Genomic DNA, 19,828 nt, shown 5'->3' on the forward strand with positions numbered 1-19,828 from the left:
AAGAAGGACGTATAATGTATCAATCTGTACAGGATTTACCCTGAAGCTAGAAGCTTGGAACAAAAAAAATTATATATTTTTAGGTAAGGGTTTCTAATCTCTAAATATCTGGTACCAAATTTCACTCTAGAAATTTGCTGCTAATGAGTAAAACAAAGTTATTCTTTAATGAAGAAACTCCTTTAAAATAGATAGACATAGGATGGGTGATAAATATCTGACTGCTGAGACTCCACTGCTACGACCACCACAATTAATGTAAAATGGGGGTCTTGAATCTCTGTTCTTCCTCAATGGCGAACCCACAGTGAAAAGCAGGTCTAAATCGAGCAAGCACCCTGCCACAACATACAATGTCTACATTTCAATATCCATTTATAAGCATAGCTTCTGTTCTGAGATTGGAGGTTTATTTCAGAAATATGTGCAAGTAAAGTTACAGAAATGCACTGCTATTTGATTGAGAGATGCAACAGGAAGGGAATATGTGGGTCGGGTCTTGCTATCTATTCCCGCCCCTGTCTGCCTGCGCTGGAATTAACATCTATGACAGCAACAGAGGTAGGAAGGCCAGGTAGGCAGACAGGGGCTGGAATAGATAGCCAGACCTGACCCACATATTCCCTTCCTGTTGCACCTGTCAATCAAATAGCAGTGCATTCCTGGAACATTATTTGCCCATATTTCTGAAATAAAACCTCCAATCTAAGAACAGAAGCTATGCTTACATTCAGCATCCTAGCGTCAGTATAGTACTGCCTGTACTTTATATATGAAAATCCTGCTAGTTGGTTCTTTTTAAACAAATTGTAGCCATATGGCACATACTTTCATGCTGGAGAATTTATTCTTGTGGTCCTTGGTGTTTGCCCTCACCTGAAATTTAGTGATCAAACATAAACGTGCCATTTCCAGTTTCCATCACTGCCGAGTCTGCAGAATAACTAAGGGAGACTACAACTAATGTGTCGCTTACATCTGAAGACAATGTGCCACCAATACGTTTAATGGCAGTTAAGAAAGTGCCATATTAACATACCAAGGGGTGGTTTGAAGGGCGGGGGCTTACAACAGAAAGCTGCAATGTATTTAAAATGACTCATAAAATTGCATACAATTGATCCACAGGGGATATTTGGGAAAATATAAAAAAGCATTTTGTCTGAGTGAATTGAATTAGAAACAAAATGTACCCTTTGGGGAAAACATTAATCAAAGGTGGTTACAAGAAGAAGAGAATAGACATTGTGAATGTACAGATTACAAATAGGAAGTCTGAGCTGAAATCTTAAGTGTAAAGAATCCAGTTTATACTTTTACATTGCAGGATTAATTTTCTATTGGCAAAGAGAAGGCTAAAGCTTGAGCTACAGAGCCAAGGGATGCCTTCACCTGTTGTGAGTGATAAGGAAGACTTAAAAAAAGATACCTCTGATGCCTTATTTCTATTGTTGCTTTGTTTAGTTCTGCACCATGAAGTCGTTCTTCACAAAGATATAAATAGAACATCAAGCAGTATGCACAATGTTTTCTTTCCTTGCTAGACTCTCTTTAACACACACACTGTAGCAATTGGTGCTGAATGCAATCATTTAGAGGGATTAATCATGTTATTAAATTATTTTAGTTACTCAGACAGCAGAAAAATAATCAAGTTTGCAATTGACTCGGCTTCTACAGTCATGGTCGAAAGTGTCGGCAACCTTTAAATTTTCCCAGAGAATGAAGTATTTCTCCCAAAAAATTCTTGCAATTGTATTGGAACAAAACAAAAATACAGAGGGAATAAAAATGAACATAATTTCACACAACTCCAAAAATGGGCTGCACAAAATTGTTGCCACCCTCAACTTAATATTTGTTTACACACCCTTCGGAATAAATAACTGCAATCAATCGCTTTCTATAACCATCAACAAGCTTCTTACACCTCTCAACTGGAATTTTGGATCGCTCTTCTTTTACAAACTGCTCCCGGTATCATATTTGCCTTCTCCCAACAGCAATTTTAAGTTCTGTTCATAGATGTTCAATGAGATTCAGATCCAGACTCGTTGCTGCAACTTCCGAACTCTCCAGCGCTTTGTTTCCATCCATTTCTCGGCACTTCTTGAATAATGTTTGGGGTCATTGTCCCACTGACGGGCCCATAAACTAGGATGTAAACCCAGTTTGCTCACACTGGACACAACATTGCTACTGAAAAATCATCTGGTAATTTTCAGATTTCATGGTGCAACTGAACAGAAAATATTCCTATGTGCCAAAGAAAAGGCTAACAAACAAAATAGTTCATCCATAGTCCACCCAGGTCTGCACAGGATCTTCTCACTTTCATTCATACTGAAGCTCAAGAGCTGTTTTCACCCTTACTCACAGACAGCAAACGAGGCAGGTGAACTGCTTTTAAACTCTACTCAAATTCTGGAACTGGAGGTAAGTGAAAAGCCAGACCCACCCAGCACTAGTGGTGGTTCCTAAAACCCGCACCCAAACTCCGAGCCCATTAAAAAAAAACAAAAAAACTCTCAGCACTATACAGTGGGTATGGAAAGTATTCAGACCCTTTAAATTTTTCACTGTTTCATTGCAGCCATTTGGTAAATTCAAAAAAGTTCATTTAATTTCTCATTAAGATACACTCTGCACCTCATCTTGACAAAAAACCCAGAAATGTAGAATTTTTTGCAAACTTATTAAACCAGAAAAACTGAAATATCACATGGTCATAAGTATTCAGACCCTTTGCTCAGACACCCATATTTAAGTCACATGCTGTCTATTTCCTTGTGATCCTTCTTGAGATGGTTCTAGTCCTTCACTGGAGTCCAGCTGTGTTTAATTACACTGATAGGACTTGATTTGGAAAAGCACACACCTTTCTATATAAGACCTCACAGCTCATAGTGCATGTCAGACCAAATGAGAATTATGAGGTCAAAGGAACTGCCCAAGGAGTTCAGAGACAGAATTGAAATAAGGCACAAATCTGGCCAATATTACAAAATAATTTCTGCAGTACTCAAGGTTCCTAAGAGCACAGTTGCCTCCATAATCCTAAAATGGAGGAAGTTTTTTGACCACCAGAACTCTTCCTAGACCTGGCCATCCAGCTAAACTGAGCAATAGTGGGAGAAGAGCCTTGGTGATAGAAGTAAAAAAGAACCACAAGATCACTGTGGCCGGGCCACAGAGATGCAGTAAGGAGATGGGAGAAAGTTCCACAAAGTGAACTATCACTGCAGCGCTCCACCAGTCGGGTTTTTATGGCAGAGTGGCCCAACGGAAGCCTCTCCTCAGTGCAAGATATATGAAACCCCACATAGAGTTTGCAAAAAAAACACATGAAGGACTCCAAGACTATGAGAAATAAGATCTCTGGTCTGATGAGACGAAGATAAAACTTTTTGGTGATAATTCTAAGCGGCATGTGTGGAGAAAACCAGGCACTGCTCCTCACCTGCTCAATACAATCCCAACAATGAAACATGGTGGTGGCAGCATCATGCTATGGGGGTGTTTTTCAGCTGCAGGGACAGGATGACTGGTTTCAATTGAAGGAAAGATTAATGCGGCCAAGTACAGAGAATATCCTGGAAGAAAACCTCTTCCAGAGTGCTCTGGACCTCAGACTTGGTCGAAGGTTGACCTTACAAGACAATGACCCTAACCACACAGCTAAAATAACAAAAGGAATGGATTCAGAACAACTCTTTGACCATTGTTGACTGGCCTAGCCAAAGTCCTGACCTAAACCCAATTGATCATCTCTGAAGAGACCTGAAAATGGCTGTCCACCAAAGTTCACCATCCAACCTGACGTAACTGGAGAGGATCTGCAAGGAAAAATGGCACAGGATCCCCAAAATCCAGGTGTGAAAAACTTGTTGCATCATTCCCTAGAAGACCCATGGCTGTACTAGCTCAAAAGGGTGCTTCTACTCAATACTGAGCAAAGGGTCTGAATACTTATGACCATGTGATAGTTCAGTTTTTCTTGTCTAATATATTTGCAAAACTTTCTACATTTCTGTTTTATTCTGTCAAGATGGGGTGCAGAGTGTACACTAAAGAGAAAAAAAAATAACTTTTTTGAATTTACCAAATGGCTGCAATGAAACAGAGTGAAAAATTTAAAGCGGTCTGAATACTTTCCATACCCACTGTACGTGCTGGAGTCTGCTTCTTCAGGAAATACATCACCGAGGCTTGCCACCTCCGTGACACATACCTCCCTATCCAGGACCTGTTCTGCTGTCATCTTACAGAGTGTAAAGTTAGTACTGGTAGTTTTAGGGGGATCATTTTCTCTATGTAGAAATTTTATGTTCAAGGTTATTTTGGAACCATTGGGTATGGCCAACATCTGATCTACTCAGATTTATCTAATTAGATGTTGTTTGGGCTGAATAAGGACTTTTGCACAGCATTTAAACATTTTTTAAATTACTCATTAGTGTGCCCTACATCATATGAGCAGTTCCTGTCCTAGTTGAAATTTTTGCAGGTAACCAAACACTCAAGCTTGGAAGAAGTTTGGGCTGGGTGAATGTCTACAGTGGTAATTTATTTAGACAAATATATATCCTGGTAACTCATACTTAAGAATTTTTTCTCTAGATAGAAACCTTAGGATATGTGAACTCAAGGTCTTTGAAACTCAAGAGAACCCGCTAAGATTTTATGCAGAACTTGCTTCAGGAAACGCTAGAGTTTTTTTGTGCCATTTTAAAAACGTCCCCATCTATCTTTTTGAGCTCTCTATAGATGTCTTTATTTAGTCTAAAGTGGTTAAAAGACGATCAAAAGACTAAACATATGTACAGCAAGTCGCTTTGAAAAGAGGAATGCATGTTCAATCCTTTGAACTTTTTAGGGCGCTTTTTTCAGTCTGGTTTCAGAGCAGACTAATTGAAAAATATGTCGTGTGCCCATATGCCAAACAAAAGGAAAACAGAAAAAAAGTGCGCAAAATCTCAGCTTTAAAATATCTTTCAACAAGATACTTAAAAATACATTTGCAGCTGAAATTTTACCTTGAATCTAGTAATCAACCCCCACAAAAAAAAAAACCTATTGAAAGAAAACCTGACTGATTTGTGAATGATTTTAAGGTGCAGGTGTTCCATTTATAGCAAAAGCTTAAATTAAAAAAAAAAAAAGTGTTGATTTAGCAAATTGCTCGGCGTCAAGAACAGACAAAATATGTAAGGAGACACAGATGGTACAACAGTGGAAACTTTCAGAAAAAGAAAATGACTTACAAAATAAATTATATTTACTTTAGCAATTTTCCACATTATTGTTTTTTACCATTTAGGTCTTAGTAGAGTATAAAATGGACATGATGCAAATAGGATCCTGAGAACACTACATACACAGAGATCCACACTATATAAATTGAAATTGCTCTACAATAATTGTATCTCCAAACTGGCTTATCTTTTTAGAAATGTGTTCAATTTTTAGTTCATCCAGTGGTTCACGGTCACCGATCTTATTAACTTAGAGATGTATCCATCCTTAAAAGGATTGTCCACTATTAGGGAAACCCCTTCTGATACCAAGTTTCCCACGTTCCAATAATAAAGACTATATTTCCCTACTGTACCGGCACTGTTCCAGGAGTGCTGCAGTTCGCGTTCCCGGGGCTCACGTGACAACGTGTCATCATGCAAACACCGCATCCAATCAGTGCTGGCTTCTGTCTCTCACCTTCGAACCAAAGGAGTTAATTATTAGGAAGTGAGCAAATGTGGCTGCCGCTCACTTCCTGTTGATTGCTTGTTTGGTTTGAAGGCGGCACCACTGGAACGGCGCTGGTATGGGAGGTGTGTATAGGCTTTATCATTTTACCTGGTGGACACATGTGGATTCAGAAGGGGCTGTCCTAGGAGTGGACAACCTCTTTAAATTAAGAGCAACCCAACATATGCTGAGTAGAGTGGATGAAAAAAGGTAATGAAAACAAAAATATAAATCCTGGTGGGTAACACTCGTCATCCACAGAAAAGTGGGTTAATAAGTAACTAAATTGTACACTTATATTTTACTGCATGGTATAAGATTGTATTGAATTGTTAGCATGACGAATTGTATATATACTTGTTTTCACCAGACAACCCCTTTGAGGGTGGACACATCTGTATTGCCATACCCAGAGGTAAAAGGAAATTTCTAAAAATAAACAAAAAAACTACATACTTCCCACCCAGAATTTGTTCCTTTATTCCTGGGCAGCATCGGTCTCCGTATCTCCAGGACCGATGTGCATGTAAAGACCCAAGCACCAGTCCGCTGATCCTGCAGCCAATCAGTAGCCTCAGCAGTCAGTTGCCTGATGGTCATCATGCCACTTCTACTGGTCCGGTGGAGATGCCTGAGCGACAGGACTGGAGTGTGTATTCTGTGAGTAAATACATCTAGTTTCTATTAGTAGCATCCCTTCCCTCTGCTTACTATTATTTAAGATGGAAAACCCCTTGAAGCTGTTAGGTTTGAGAATACATATGTGCTCACTATTAACGGTTAGCTATACAATTTGTCATGTCAGGGTGGATTCCATGGTAAAGTATATATTTGTTTCTTCACTGTAAAAACCTTTTTGGGACTGGTTATATAGTGCTTAGACTTTTAAACTACTCATTAGTTAGTTTTTCTGTCTTTGCAATCTCTGTTGTTTCCCTTCTTTAATCTGGCTTGTATCTTAATATAGTAGAAAAATAATAAATTAGAACTTATTTTGGAGTTGCATTTCCATGATGCATTCGGCTAACACTTCTCTGCCCTTTAAGGAGTCAGACTCCTCACCTCAAACAATACTGTGGCACATACTACCCGCTCTCACTCCTGCTGTAAGACTGTTCTTTCCCATGTTCAGACCCTGAACTTCTTGCTACCCGTCTTATCCCTCTCTCCTTGGTATTGCAGAGATGGTTCTCCTTACTTACTCACTCACTGAATGTTCACAGTGTTCATGTTTAAGAACCAGCAGGAAGACAAAATGACATAGGGCTTACAGAAAAAAAACTGCCAATATAAAATATATCCTTTAGTAGAAAGTAGGAGACAAGTGCCTATAAAACTGTATAACAACATTTACACTTTATGAAAAAAAAAAATCACATGTGAAAATCACAAGGATTCAAATATCCTCTGTCCTGCAGCCAATAACTAGGAAAAAATAAAAATAAGTTATGTTCAATTAACAGAGAAAATGTTCAATACAAACAATAAAAACACCACATATGTATTGTCTTCAGTCACCGCTGTAATGCTAAAAAAATGCAATAAGAATATGTAGCCCAAAACAGGTTCCCTGAAAAATGTCCACAGGAAAATTGCCCACAGGAAAAATGCCCACAGGAAAATTGCCCACACGGAAAAATGCCCACACGGAAAAATGCCCACACGGAAAATTGCCCACACAGAAAATCGCCAATTGCAGCATCACAAAGTTTCAGATCTATGATATTTGAGGTGCAAGGTGAGGATGTTCACATAATAGGTCATCAACTTGTGATTTACAGTTGACCTAGTGCAAAACTGCAAAAATGCTGAAGATCTGTGGTTTGTAGCAGTCTGTCATTATCAGCAATAGATAGATACAGTCTGCTCTAATCTCACTGATTCTGCCTTACTCCTTCCACCAGCCCAAAACAGCAGCACATGCAGAACCAGCAGCAGTGTGAACCACTACTATCTGTACTCACAAAAGTATCACTGTATTATCTGTTGAGTTACATGTGACTGCAGGTCACATCTAATACATTATCATCTCAGGGCAGCCCACCAAAAGCAGGGTGCTGCTGGCAGAGATAGGGTACTTTCACACTTGCGTTCATCGCAATCCGCCACTATGGAAAATAGCGCAGTCCGTTAACAAACGGACTGCGCTATTCTCCATAGACTTATATTGACAACGCACTGTGACGCAGTGTCTGCGTTTCATCCGCTGGCCGACACCGAGTCGTTATTTTGACTGAGCACCGGGAGGAGGGAACGCAGCATGTAGCGTTTTTGGTGTCGTTAAAACAACTCACCTTGGCGGATTCCGTTGGAATCCGCCAAAGTGTCTAATGATCGTCTATGGTGGCAGCTTCCGCCGCTATGCGCTAAGCAGCGGAATCCGCTGATGGATTTCATCACATTCTACTGAGCATATGTACCGCCCCGGGGCTTGGCCGGCTGCCGAGACGCTCGGATCCGGGCTCATCGGTGGGTGGCTCGAGCTCCTCCCGGACCCGGGGTCACGTCACTCTGAAGGGATGCTGACGCTACGTGAGGGGTGGTGTTCGGTGGGGAGGTCCACGGCCGAGGCTGTTTTTGGGGGTTAAATTCGTGAAGCCACCCACGGGTTGTGGTGAATGGATGGACACCACCGCTGCCGTTGACTAAGCTCCCGGGGATGGTGTTGCGCAGCTTGGTGTTGACCCCTCCGTGGGTAGGGGGTGATGGTCCCGGGGGCCCGAGGGTGCTGAGGAGGGGGGATGCGTGCTGGCTTGTTGGTGCGATGCGGTGCGCGGCCCGAGGGAACTGTTGTACTCACTATTACAGACACACTGGAGTCTCTGGTAAACCAAACAAGATGGTGGACAATGCCCGCAGCCGGCTGCGCTTCTCCCCTTTTTTCAGGTTGGTGGTTTCCGCCTTTCTCCTGCACCTCACTTTTAGTAGAATGGTGACTCCTATGCCTGAGCAACAGTAGTCCGCTCCCCAGCTTTGTGTGTGCCAGTAGAGCCCGTTTGCCCACAGATGCTGGCCCATGGGATCTCGATGCCTGGGCGGTGGCTTTCTATCCCTCTGGTGGGGCTGTTGTCTTCAGTCGGGTCTTGGGTGGGAAAGGACCTAAACTAAAGTCCAGACCCCAATCAGTGAATTCAACTCGGTCCAGTGGCTTCTGGGCCTCGTACTGGGTCTGAGTACCCCTCCTGGTGCTCTGGTTTCCAATCGGGTCCCCGGTTCGGTACCGGCGGGCCACTACCCGGTCCTGGTTCCTTACGGTTCCACTGGCTGTAATCCCTGCTCCTGTAGGCGGCCACCACCGTATGCCCCCTGGCCACAGGGTATCCGGGCTCCAACCCAGATCCCTGACAGACGTGCACACTTTGCTACCACTCTCCTCCACTCCGGTCACTGAACTCTGTTTTTCCCGCCTCAGGCTCTCCGAACTCCTCGGTGGGCGTGGCCAACCACCTGGCTCCTCCCCCCGGGTGTGAACGTCAAGTCCTGAGAGGGGTGACTCAGGGTTTTAAGGTTGGCTGCTGGTACCTTTTTAGGGGAAGGTGTTTGTGCAAGGGCCTACCTGTGACTATCTGGCTAATCCAGGGCATCACACATGCTCAGTATGTCCAGCAGGACGATCTAAATTGTTTAAAATCACTCCTGGTCTCTCTATCGCTCTCTGTCAGTCGGTCTCTCCCTCTCACCCCCTCTCTCATACTCACCAATCATGGGCGCGGCGCTGCACAGCTATCACCATGCTCTGGTGGCTTCTCTTTTGAAAATGTCGGCCGCTCATTATTCCATCTCGTATTCCCTGCTTCCCCCGCCCACCGGTGCCTATGATTGGTTGCAGTCAGATGCGCCCCCACGCTGAGTGACAGCTGTCTCACTGCAACCAATCACAGCCGCCGGTGGGCGGGTCTATATCATACAGTACAATAAATAAATAATTAAAAAAAAACGGCGTGCGGTCCCCCCCAATTTTGATACCAGCCAAGGTAAAGCCACACGGCTGAAGGCTGGTATTCTCAGGATGGGGAGCCCCACGTTATGGGGAGCCCCCCAGCCTAAAAATATCAGCCAGCAGCCGCTTGAAATTGCCGCATCCATTAGATACGACAGTCCCAGGACTCTACCCGGCTTATCCCAAATTGCCCTGGTGCGGTGGCAATCGGGGTAATTAGGAGTTAATTGCAGCCCATAGCTGCCACTAAGTCCTAGGTTAATCATGGCAGGCGTCTATGAGAAACCCCCCATGATTAACCTGTAAGAGAAAGTAAATAAACACATACACCCAAAAATCCAAAAAAGACAAAAATGCACCCTTTTTCACCACTTTATTAAAATCCCCAAATACCCCTCCAGATCCGACGTGATCCACAGACGTCCCATGACGCTTTCAGCTCTGCTACATGAAGCTGGCAGGAGCGGCCACAGACCATTACCGCTCTCTGTCAGCTCCACACAGCAACTGAAGTGAATCGCGCTGTCAGCGGGGATGTCACTGAGGTAGTGCTGGTGTGTGCATTAATGATGGGGGCGTTAGTACCTGTGTGTGTGCGGTGATGATGGGGGCGGTAGTGCCGGTGTGTGTGGTGATGATGGGTGCGGTAGTGCCGGGGTGTGCGGCGGTGATGATGGGGGTGGTAGTGCTGGGGTGTGCGCAGTGATGATGGGTGCGTTAGTGCCTGCGTGTGTGCGGTGATGATGGGGGCAGTAGTGCCAGGGTGGGGGCGGTGATGATGGGTGCAGTAGTGCCGGGGTGTGTGCGGTGATGATGGGGTCGGTAGTGCCTGCGTCTGTGTGTGGTGATGATGGGGGCGGTAGTGCTGGGGATTGTGCGGTAATGATGGGGGCGGTAGTGCCTGCATGTGTGCGGTGATGATGGGGGCGGTAGTGCCTGTGTGTGTGCGGTGATGATGGGGGCTCTCTCTCTTTCGGCTAAAGAAAACTAACGCAACGTGTTATTTCACAGGAATCTGTTGCCTTTATTATCACACTATTTACAACGCATCCGTCACATGCGTCACACAACGCATTGTGACGGATGCCAAACAACGCAATTGTGAAAGTAGCCATAGCTGGTCCTGAAAGCCCCAAAGGCACAGCAGAGAGGTGAGACTCTGTCGCTTTTACCACCTTGTGTTCATGCTGGGAATGTATGATGTTTTTGCAGTGGTGTAACCAGAGTCCAATGGGCCCCAGTGTGAAATTTGGACCTGCCCCCCCCCACTCACACATGTTCTCACATGTACGGGCCCTTGTAGTGTTCTAACTTCTATCAAGACTTATGTACTGCCTCCCCTCCCCCTTCATTATGTAGTAAAGTACTCCGTCCTGGTATATATGCCCATCATCCTAGTGAATATGTCCTCATCCTGGTGTATATGACCCAATGCTGGTATATAAGGTCCTCATCCTGGTATGTATGGTCCACGTTGTCTCCATCCTGGTATATATGTTCCCATCCTGAGTTACATGGTCCCCAATCCTAGTGGGCATTCCTGTCTGTTGGCAATTTTCTGTGGACATTTTTCACATATCATGTGAACATCCTCACCTTGCACCTCAAATATCATAGATCTGAAACTTTCTGATGCTGCAATTGGCAATTTTCCATGTGGGCAATTTTCCGAGTGGGCAATTTTCCGTGTGGGCAATTTTCCATGTGGGCAATTTTCCTGTGGCCATTTTTCCTATGGGCAATATTCACGTGGGCATTTTTCCTGTGGGCAATTTTCCTGTGGGCATTTTTCTGGTCACCCCCAAAACTCTATACATAAAATGACCTTGCTATATAAAAAAAACAAGCATCTACACAGCTCAGCTCCATTGATGATAATATGAAAAAGTTATGGGTCTCGGAAAATAGTGACACAAACCAATTTTTTTTTTCAAAAATGAGAATTTTTGTAAGCCAATTAAATTGTGAAAGAAAAAACAAAAATATATATGTTTGGTATCTGCAATGTTACTGATCTGTAAAATCATATCTATTGGTCGTTTTACTGTACAATGGACACCATAAAAACAAAACCCACAATGTCGTAATTGTTTTTTTTCCATCAATTCACAACACTTGGAATTTTTTGGTCATTTTCCTACACTTTGTATGGTAATATGAATGGTGTAATTCAAAACTACATCATCTGTCTATGTCAATGCAAATATAAAAATGTTATTGCTATTTAAGAGGTGAGAGGAAAACATGAAAACACAAAAATGAAAATTTGCTGCAGAAGGGGTTAACACCACTTAATCCAACGGCATTGTGCTTAGTGATGTAAGGCTTGAATGCAGCTGGCTCAGCCAAGGAAACCCAAGCCATAAAGGTTCTGGTTCTCTCACGGGGTATGTATAGATGGAAAAGGGGCTCCTAGGCTGACCCTAAGACTGGGGCTTCTGCGGTGTCCCTTATGTCGAACGTAGGCTCGATGGTAGCTAGGTTTGAGCCTCCAGCTTGACCTGGTCTCTTGTCCGAGCCCGGATACTACTCCCGCCCCTCCACCCTGGGAGCGGGCTGGAAACCAAAATCCCACAAAGAGTAACAGACAAGGATAAACGAAAGCTCGCACACACTGCACTTAAACAAGAAGGAGGGACAGTATGCAAACTGGACAGTAAATCAAAAGGGGGTAGGAAATAAACGCACAACGGGAGGATGCACACACCACGCAAAACCGCAACTTGTACATCACCATGGGACAGGATCACCATAGAAAACGCGGAAGCAAAGCTTTATCCGGCACTCCGTCCCAGTATCCAGAGCCTTATAAAAGATGAAGGCAGCCTGAACTCCCAGTAGATGATCAAAAGCAAGCAGGAATTAACTCCTGCTGTACTGGAGAGCAGTGAAGCCAGAACCAGCCGACTCTTGTGACAGGCTGTGCAACTAAGTGATCACAGGCTGTTTGTCAGACTCTGCAGTGTGAACAGAGTCTGACGCCGCCATGACACCCAACAAGTGCAACGCTGAATTCCGCCCAACAGGTGCATAATTTTTGTGCTAATGTTAATTGCCATAGAAGGTTTGGTCTTTGCAGTTGCAGAGTCAGCATAAACCCACTTTGTAAGTTTACGTCATTTGTCACTTAATGGTAGCGTTGCTGGTGTTCCTAATTTCTTCAAATTTACAAGCATATTCCACAGTCAACTGTGAGTGGTATTGTTGAAATGCCTAGCAACTTTTATACACCTGTGGTAAAGGGACTGAGAGAAATGACTAATGACAGAGAGATGTCCGCATCCTCTACATGTACAAACGTACTGTATTTTATCTGCAGAAACAAAATATTTGAGAATATGATCAAATATGTAAAAGAGGTCATATAAAAATAAAAGAAATATTATACCTAAGCCTGTGATGCCACTTTAGAATAAGCAACACAATAAACAATCATGGCTGAAATTGTTGAAGTATTTCTCACGGAAAATTCTTGCAATTGCACATCTTTTGTTATAGATATGTTTATGTACTTTGAGTTTAAAGAAAAAAAAAAAACAAAACTCAAATTGAACATAATTTCACAGAAAACTCCAAAAATGCTAGGGACAAAATTATTGGCATTGTTTCAAAATTGTGGGTAAACAACTTTGTTTTAAATATATGTTGCATGTTCAAAACTCCCCTGTGGCAAATAACAGGTGTGGGCAAAAAGAAAATCATACCTGAAACAATATAAAAAGGGGAGAAGTTGACTCAATCTTTGCATTGTGTTTATGTGTGCCACACTAAGCATAAAGAACAAAAAGAGAAGAGAACTGTCGGAGGACTTGAGAACCAAAATTGTTGAAAAAAATCAACTAACTGAACAGGTACAAGGTGTGCTACATAATCAACTAGTTTACAACCCATGGCACTGTAGCTAATCTCTCTGCATGTGGACGACAGAGAAAAATTGATGAAAGGTTGCAACATAGGGTACTCTAAATGGTCTATAAGCAGCTCCAATCAATTGTCAAATAAATTTAAGCTCTCCTGCAAGGCTCAGGGTTCATCAGTGTTAGCACAAACTATGTGTTGACATTCAAATTTAATTAAATGCTATGGCATGAGACCCGAGAGGACCCTACTGCTGACACAGACAAAAAAAAACTAGACTGCAGTGTGCTCAAATGTACCTTTGACAAAATACTTTTTGGAAAGCGTTTTGGGGACAGATGAGACCAAGCCAGAGCTTTTTGGTAACGCACATAATTCTACTGTTCATCGAAAATAGAATGCAGCCTACAAAAAAAAAAAAAAAACACAGCACCGACAATCAAATATGGTGGAGGTTCAAAAAAATGTTTCAGGACGTTTTGCTGGCTTTGGCACTGGGTGTCTTGACTGCGTGCAACAAAAGAAGAGATTGTTCAGAAGTCTGCGTGGGAGAAATAACTACAATACCAAATTGGCAAATAGACCCCCAAACTAAAGACTAAAATATACATTTTATTACTATTATATTAAATAAGTATTGAGGGGACAAGGAAACACACTACATGGTTAAAAACACAAAAACAAGGGAAGTGACATATAATCACAAGAAAGTCTTGTGAAAAGGCGTACTTACATATGCTCAGAAGCTGATATTTCTGATATTTCAGCTAAATAGTAAGTTGTCTCTTGTTGTTTCCCTAATATACTTCAATTGGTCTTTTTACAATCACTGTACTAGCATATTAAAAAATTCAAACGCCTCCCCAACATGTTTCACCCAACTAGCGTCATCAGGTGTTAGAGGTTCAAATTAGCTGTGTGCACTGACCTTTTAATACATTGTGGTTGTGACATCACTCCCAATCATATCTCTCCTAAAATAGCATCAAGAGGACACTGACACCTCATCTTCACACTTGCCAATGAACAACAAAGCCATTTTTAGGAGTATTTTTTACTTAAAACCTATTGGTTCTAATTCCATTCACTCATCGAGCCATTCACTGTAGCTGGACTGATGCTCAGCCAATAATATGCTAAAAATATGTATACTAGCCAATACTAAAAGGCAAAGTGAGCATGTTCAATATTTAAACTGTGCTTGTGCTCTAAGTCCCAATTAGAGCAGAGTGAGCATGCTCAATATTAAAGCTGTGTTTGTGCCATAGGTTGCATGCATGGCGTCATGAAATCTGAAGATTACTAAAGTATCTGGGGGTCACAATGTAGTGTCCAGTGTCAGAAATATGGGTATACGTACTAGGTCATGGATCTTCCAGCAGGACAATGACCCCAAACGTACTTCAAGAAACACACAGAAATGGATAGAAACAAAGCGCTGCAGAGTTCTGAACTGGTCAGCAATGAGTCCGGATCTAAATCCCATTGAAAAACTGTGGAGACATCTTAAAATTGCAGTTAAGTCACCCTTCAGATTTGAGAGACCTGGAGCAGTTTGCTAAAGAAGATTGTGATAGATTGCAATTATTTATTCCAAAGGACGTGCAACCAAATATTAATAGGAGGGTGCCAACAATTTAGTTTGGCCCATTTTTGGAGTTTTGTATGAAATTATGAATAAATTTGACTTTTTTCTCTGTTGTTTCAATACACACACAAAAAAAACCAAACATGTCTATAACAAAACATGTGTAACGGCCATCATTTTCTGGGAGAAATAATTATTTTTCTTGAACAATTTAAAGGGTGCCAACACTTTCGTACATGAATGTATAAAATATGTATTCCCTCTCGCTTGTAGAACTATTGGAGTTCATCAGAGCATTAGTCAAACATATAGACATGAAATAGTAAAAACTAAAAGGATATGCTGATGCAGTAGCAAGCTAAATGTGTACATGGATGTCAATCATGGTATAGGCAGACTTCAAAGTTAACCGGAGTGCTGTCAGTCACTTTTATAGCACCTCATCTTTTATATCTGCAGCGATTTTGAATGTTTTGAACATTTTTCATGCATAACTATTAAGAGGTTACGTTTTTATTTGTAGGTTCCCCGTAAGCCTCATCTCAGTTACTACACCCTGCGAGACATCGGAAAGAGGATAGTGTTACATCATAAATCAATGGAGAGAGCACTGTGTGCTATGGAGCTTTAGGGTATATTTATACACTAGACACATAGTCTTCGATACGTCTAATGGATAACTGAAAAGATAATAACTAACTCGAGCTGTTGAAACTACTCTGTCACCCTTATCAGACATGGTTTAACACAAAACCTGAAAGGTCAGTTTCATACAAATGAAGAATAATTAGGGCCGAACTGGATCCTCTGACAGCTGTCTCTCATACACAGGAACATTTAGCTTGTCTGAGCGCTCTTATGTTGTTAGACATTGGCAAATTCCTCTGTAGCGACTTATCTCCAGTAGCAGAAATGGATCAGCTGTTGGATGGTTCCGATGTGGTATGAAGGAAGCATTCCATAAAGTGTAAATCCCCCCATACACATTAGATGGCTGTTGGTTAAACGATGGTTCAGACGATCACTTGGCAGCCAGCCATCTCAGCTGACTCTCTCATGCAAAAAATGTTTGTTCAACAGAGTGTTGCTGTTTTCTCTGAGAGCAAATTACCAGATATATCTGACGGTAGCTTATCTCTGGGAAACAATACGATTGGCCGAATGTGACTTAAGGCTACTTTACACGCTGCGACATCGCTAGCCGATGCTAGCGATGTCGAGCGTGATAGCACCCGCCCCCATCATACGGCCAATATGTGGTAATCGCTGCCGTAGCGAACATTATCGCTACGGCAGCGTCACACGCACATACCTGCTCTGCAACGTCGCTGTGACCGGCGAACCGCCTCCTTTCTAAGGGGGCAGTTTGTTCAGCGTCACAGCGACGTCACTAAGCGGCCGCCCAATCAAAGCGGAGGGGCGGAGATGAGCGGGACGAACATCCTGCCCACCTCCTTCCTTCCTCATTGCTGGCGGGACGCAGGTAAGGAGATGTTCCTCATTCCTGCGGTGTCACATGGAGCGATGTGTGCTGCCGCAGAAACGAGGAACAACATCGTTACTGCAGCAGCGATATTTGGGAAGAGGGGGCATGTCATCGATTAGCGATTTTGAACGTTTTTGCAACGATTCAAAATCGCTAATAGGTGTCACACGCAACGGATGTGCGTCACAAATTCCGTGACCCCAACGAGATCGCTTTAGCGATCTCGTAGCGTGTAAAGCCACCTTATGTTAGATCGACATTTCCCAACAATAAATTGTCTATGGCTTCCATACATATTAGACTATCAATCAAACCTGATATATCAGTGGGTTTGACGGACATTAGTCTAATGTTTATGGAGGTGCGTTAACATCTTCACGACCTAGGACATATATTTACATCCTAGGTCGCCTACCACCAGTTACCGCATCAACTTTCTATTGACCCACTCTTTTATGTTGGAGAGTAATGCTTTGCTTAGCGGCTCTCACCTACCTATGTGACAACAGACCTGAAAATAGATGGGAGCAGAGCTGAATCTGGGCCAGACTGTATTTAATATCTGTGTAGAGAAGGTGCATAGCCAGTGGCACACACCTAAATCTACTGAGTGCAAGGAACAATAGCAAAAAAAAAACTAGCATAACTAAGTATAAGTGTAATGTGTTGGTGCACATATACACTGTGGCCATGAACAGACACACAAAAAAACACTACAAAAAAAAAAACCTCACTATAGAGATATAGGCGATGCCTGGACTTCACTGGGCTGATAAAGGGCATGACTGGGTCTTAACAGGTAGATGAAGGCAATGCCTTGGCCTCATTGGATAGATGAAGACGATTCCTGAACATCACTAGACAGATGAAAGTGATGCCTAGGCTTCATCAGACAGATGAAGGCAATGCCTGGGCCTCACTAGATGGATGATGGCTAAACATCACTAGGCCGATTAAAGGGATGCCTTGGCCTTACTGGAATTGTGGAAAGGCACAGATCTGGCCAAGTTTACAAAAGCATTTCTGAAGTAGATAAGGTTCCTAAGAGCACAGTGGCCTCCATAATCCTTAAATGGAAGAAGTTTGGGACCACCAGAACTCTTCATAGACCTGGCCGTCCAGCAAAACTGAGCAATCGTGGGAGAAGGGCCTTGGTGAGAGAGGTAAAGAACCCCAAGATCACTGTGGCTGAGCTCCAGAGATGCAGTAGGGAGATGGGAGAAAGTTACACAAAGCCAACTATCACTGCAGCCCTCCACCAGTTGGCCCTTTATGGCAGAGTGGCCTGACGGAAGCCTCTCCTCAGTGCAAGACATTTGAAAGCCCACATAAGGGTACTTTACAGGCTGCGATATCGGTATCGATATCGCTTGCGAGCGTACCCGCCCACGTCGGTTGTGCGACACGGGCAAATCGCTGCCCGTGGCGCACAAAAACGCTTACACCCGTCACACTACTTACCTGCCTAGCAATGTCGCGGTGACCGGCGAACCGCCTCCTTTCTAAGGGGGCGGTTCGTTCGGCGTCATAGCGACGTCACTAAGTGGCCGCCCAATAGCAGAGGAGGGGCGGAGATGAGCGGGCCAAACATCCCGCCCACCTCCTTCCTTTCTCATTGCCGGTGGACATAGGTACGGTGAGTTTCCTTGTTCCTGCAGTGTCCCACATAGCAATCTGTGCTGCCGCAGGAACGACAAACAACCTCGCTACTCACCCGTCACTGATTTTTGGTGTTGGATCGACCTCTCCAATACCAGCGATTTTTCATCTCTTTTGCGATCATTTTAGGTCGCTCAGAGGTTTTACATGCTGCAATGTCGCTAATGGCGCCGGATGTAAGTCACAACCGACAATATATCGTTAGCAATGTCGCAGCGTGTAAAGCACCCTTAGAGTTTGAAGAAAAAAAAACAAAAAGAAAAAAACATGAAGGACTCCCAGACTATGAGAAATAAGATTCTCTGGTCTGATGAGATAAATATAGAACTTTGTGGTGATAATTCTAAGCAGTATGTGTGGCGAAAACCAGGCACTGCTCATTCCCTGCCCAATACAATGCCAACAGTGAAACATGGTCGTGGCAGCATCATGCTATAGGGGCATTTGTCAGCTGCAGGGACAGGACGACTGGTTGCACTTGAAGGAAAGATGAATGCGGCCAAGTACAAGATATCCTGGAAGAAAATCTCTTCCAGAGTGCTCTGGACCAGAGACTTGACCGAAGGTTCACCTTCCAACAAGACAATGACCCTAAATTTACAGCTATAATAACAAAGGAGTGGCTTCAGAACAACTCTGTGACCATACTTGACTGGCCCAGCCAGAGGCATGACCTAAACCCAATTGAGCATCTCTGGAGAGACCTGAAAATGGCTATCCACCAACATTCACCATCCAACCTGATGGAACTGGAGAGGATTTGCAAGGAAGAATGGCAGAAGATCCCCAAAATCCAGGTGTGAAAAACTTGTTGCATCATTCCCAAGAAGACTTATAGCTGTAATCACTCAAAAGGGTGCTTCTACTCAATACTGAGCAAAGAGTCTTAATACTTATGACCATGTGATATTTCAGTTTTTCTTTTTTAATAAATTTGCAAAAATTTCTACATCTTTTTTTTTTCTGTGAAGATGGGGTGCTGAGTGTACATTAATGACAAAAACATGAACTTTTTTGAATTTACCAAATGGCTGCAATGAAACAAAGTGAAAAATGTAAAGGGGTCTAAATACTTTCTATACCCACTGTACAAAATATAATCATCTGGGCTTCAACAAGAACTAGAGGGTGCCTGAATGTTTCTGAAGAACAGCTCCAGAGACGAACATTTGGCTTATAATTCCATTTGAGTAAAATAATATAAGTATTAATAATAAATATATTTTATCTCTCTTTCAAAAGTGAGAATGTAAAGGGCTGTACTTCATGTTTGTTTCCACTCTCCACAATAAAATGAATAGTGTGTGTAGCCTGCAAGTGAATTAAACTACAGGTAGTCATGCACATCAGATGGATGTTGGCCAAACCTAGTATTTTACAGAGACTGGCTATAAAAGGTGTCCCCCCTTTATCAGTCATGACGGTCTCTCATGCTTGAGCGACTTGTGACAACTCTGGGACCAGAGCTTCACATTGCTCTGTGATTTAAAATGTTTTGTTTTCTGTTAGTACAACAAGGGTTAATTACATTTTCTTTGCTGGTAGCTCC

The 19,828-nt window shown here is 42.9% G+C and overlaps 1 protein-coding gene across 2 annotated transcripts in view; it reads right to left on the reverse strand.

Annotated features, from left to right (window-relative positions):
• HSD17B4 (hydroxysteroid 17-beta dehydrogenase 4) overlaps positions 1–19,828 on the reverse strand; it is a 509,464-nt gene that overhangs the window by 25,015 nt on the left and 464,621 nt on the right. The window lies entirely within an intron of this gene.

Source organism: Anomaloglossus baeobatrachus, chromosome 1, assembly GCF_048569485.1.
Source record: "Anomaloglossus baeobatrachus isolate aAnoBae1 chromosome 1, aAnoBae1.hap1, whole genome shotgun sequence".
Taxonomy (NCBI): Eukaryota; Metazoa; Chordata; class Amphibia; order Anura; family Aromobatidae; genus Anomaloglossus; species Anomaloglossus baeobatrachus.